A 3,977-nucleotide genomic window follows, 5' to 3' on the forward strand; every position below is an offset into this window, starting at 1 on the left:
AGAACCGAAAGCAAAGAGGCAACGGGTTCCTAACAAACTCAGGACTACTAGAGTGGTGGTCACGAAGGTGGACAACGGGAATTTTGAGCCAACGGCGCCCGACGAAGCACGTCGATGCTACGGCAATCAAATAGGCTGCATCGTACGGACAACCGCCACCATCAACGATGAGAAACTACAGAAGATAGAAAATATGAGGAGCTCCCTCCTAAAGAAGTTTCACCAGATATTCTTGTTCCCAGGCCGGAATGAGAATGATTATAAAGATCTAGATGAGGACCCGGCAATGAAGAAGATAAACAAACACGCCATGACCAAGTTTAGCGACGCGTTGGCCGCCTGGAAAAATCAAGTGAAAGCAAGGATCATCGACAAGAAGGAACCCTACTCTGAGATTGTAAAGGATAATCCGACAATCACGGAAGAGCAGTTTCAAATATTCAAGGAGGCTTGCGAGGCCGAAGATGCCAAAAAAAAGTCTAAGTACATGAAGGGGCTTCAAGAGAGGAACTTTGGGAGCCACCACCTCGGAAGCCGTGGTTACGGCGGAAAGAGGTCCAAATGGGCCAAGGAGGACGCGGAAGCCACGAGTCTGGGCATCGCAGACCCCTTGGCGGAGTTCACCGTCCAGCAGGAGCGTGACGTCCTCAGGGCCCGGTACCGTTGGGACCCAGTGAAAAAGGTTTACGAGACAACACCGGTCATTATGGAGTTCATAAGACTGCTGGTAATTTTAGTTTCTGATCAATTCGACTGCACACGTTAGTCATATTTGTAAACGATCATTGTGCCTTTTGCAGAGAGAGCAGCACAGGATTGCGGCCGAAAGCGACTCGCCGTCTGAGGCATTGGCGAGGCCCAAGTGGGACACTCCATTCAACCGGGCGTTGAACATATTGAAACGACAACCGGTGGATACTCGACCGTCATATGGACGCGTGCACGGTGTCGGAGACGGCGCCACGTGGAAGAAGTACTACCGTGAGACCACGGAGGAGAGAAAGGAAAGACAGAGGTTAAATGAAGAAAACATCGACAAGAGGGTTGAGGTTGCGGTTGAGAAGAAATCAACTCAGACAGTCGCAACAGCGGTAGCTGCCGCAAAACAGGTGGTTGTAGATATTTGTACTACCTTGGTTCCGGCCGTTTTTAATTGGACCAGGCAAAATCCAGAAAAAAATGTAGCGGACTTTCCCCTTGCTGACTTCTTGGCGGGGAGCAGCTCGACTAGCGTTGCACCAGCACCTACAGCTGCACCTGCTCCCGCACCGGCTCCCGCACCGGACGAGCTAGGCGGTGCTTCGTCTTTGGCTGAGCTCGACGCCCTCATGGTATCTGTCACACCGGCCCCCTTCAATATAAATGTATAATCTCCCGTTTTGCGCAGCGGCAGGCGCGCCGTCCTCATCATCCTCTACCCCCGATTCTCCCACGCTCTTTACTTGGACTCGTCGAAGAACATTCACAAAAAGGATTACACCCACATCAAGGATGTTCTCGACAGTGCTATGTATTACTACCAATCAATGGGTGGAGAGGTCAGGGACAAGAAGATAAGGGGCGGCAGGGTCGCCTTCGCCATAAGACCGACTTCTGCTGCATCCAGCAACCGAACGATTCTCTTAATGATGGATTCTATGTCCTACACCACATGCTGGAGTACAAACGGGATCACCAGAACCTTCGCATGGCACCTTCTTCCGGCGATGCCCATATTCTGCAATGGGCAAAGGACATAGGAGATATCGAGGATCATCGACTTCGAGATGAGTTCTATAACATCCAGCGCGAACTTGCCCAAATCATCATGAAGGAGGTCGTCGGAAAAACAGGGATGTTCTACGAAGAAGGACAAATGTCACGGGAAGACGTCCGAACATGGATAGCCTCTCAGCGTCTCGACCTGAAGCCTTTCACTAGGCTCGGGGACTATCTCCCTGACTTGGATGGATGGAACAACATGTTGGAGTGATTATCGATATATGACAATGTGTCCGTTTAGTCCATACTTTCTGTATGACAAAACTTTGAGTTATACACGGTGAAACTTTATTTGTGATGTAATTAAACCGTCCTCCTCCTCGACTAGCGAAAATCACTCTAGTTAGGGCATTTTGGGGTACGATGAACTTTGTTATTTATGCTTATGATATGTTGTTTCTATTTTTGCCAACTCTGTCTCTTTCTGTTGCTCAACTATATATGTTGCATATCATCGACTCATGTGATGATGCAGGTGCATAGATCATAGATGGCGAAGAAGTGCTACGCCAGGAGTATATATACGACAAGTGGCCGGAGTGTCAGGCCGCCCAGGTGTACCGGTTTCCGGTTTCCGAGCGACAGGCAGTAGTTAGTTTAGGTTCACGCTAATGCGAGAGAGGGATCCGAACTCATGTTCTCAGAGTGATAGCTCTTCTCGTGTATATCATTGTTTAGATGGATGATGATGTATTTGCAAGTAATCGAGACTTGTATCGCTATTTTCGAGATGATGACCAGAGACCACTTTGTGTTGGATGATGATTATGATGATGACATGATTTGATGAGACTAATTGTATGTATATGCTATGATTACATTTGTATGTGTATGATATGCTAAAGATTATTGTATAAAGCCTATTCAAATACAAAACAAATACAAAACAAATATGCAGGAAAAAATTAATAAATAAACTAGTAGTAGCGAGGGGGGAAATTTAGCAGTAGCGCCTCCTTACCAGTAGCGCGTCCCAGCAAACAGCGCTGCAGATAATATCAGTAGCGCCCTTTCCCAAAGAGCGCTATAGCTATTCATGTATAGCAGTAGCATGGGACAACAGGCGCTATTGCTATACGTTAACTGTAGCGCCTTATTAGTAGCGCCGGCACCCGCGCTACTGAGAGGCCCAAAACTCTCGCTGATGTTAGGCTTTTCCCTAGTAGTGAGGCGGTGTGGAGGCCACCGAGGTCGGCACAACCCACCTAGCGCGCTTGGTGGGTTGTGCTCCCCTCGGAGCTCCCCTCTGGTACTTCTTTAGCCCAACAGGTGTCTTCTAGTCCAGAAAAAATCTTCAAAAAGTTTCGCTGTGTTTGGACTCCGTTTGGTATTGATTTTCTGCGAAGTAAAAAACAAACAAAAAACAGCAACTAGCACTGGGCACTATGTCAATAGGTTAGTCCCAAAAAATGATATAAAGTTGCTATAAAATGATTGTAAAACATCCAAGAATGATAATATAACAACATGGAACAAAAAAAATTATAGATACGTTGGAGACGTATCACTTAACACAGAAGATAAACTCTCTTCACCCTATTCTCCTCGACAATCGATTCATCAACCGATGCCGATCACTCATGGTAGATACTTGAGGTGATCTCCGAACCTTTACAAACTTCTTCTTCGAGAACCACAATCACTCTTGGTCTCTAAAGAAATTGACACCTAACCGTCTAGAGAGTTTGCAGCTCTCAAGAGTAATAGGCGGAGCGTACTGGACTTAGATTCGAGTGATGCTGAACCACTATCTAATTCTTCGGCTCTAGGGGTTTTTCTCTCGGTGGATTTCAAACTCAAATCGCTCATAGAGGGGGTTGCTCAACAATCTTATAAGAATCAAAAGGAGCATCCATTGGACAAAGCCAGTGTGGAGTGGCTATTTATAGCCGCAACCTTCCCTGATGGGAAATAACCATTTTGGACACGCGGTCCAGCCAATGGCCAACCGACACGTTTACAACGGTCGGATTTTGGAGCAACGGTAACATTACTTGAGGAACAAGCAATGCTAACTCCTCGGTCTGAGAGAAATCTCTCGTAGCGAAGAAGATCATAGTCTCTTGCTGGCAAGTATTTGCTCGGAACACAAAGAGATTTCTCTCACTGGTTTCATAGGATTTGGGTCTAGCATCAGAGAATCAAAGTTTTGGATGCTACACCCCTCTTAATAGTAGGGTGGTCCTATGACTCAATAAAGAGAAGAAGAACAACAA

The sequence above is a fragment of the Triticum urartu genome, chromosome 5A, assembly GCF_056163025.1.
Source record: "Triticum urartu cultivar PI428250 chromosome 5A, HENAU_Tu73, whole genome shotgun sequence".
Taxonomy (NCBI): Eukaryota; Viridiplantae; Streptophyta; class Magnoliopsida; order Poales; family Poaceae; genus Triticum; species Triticum urartu.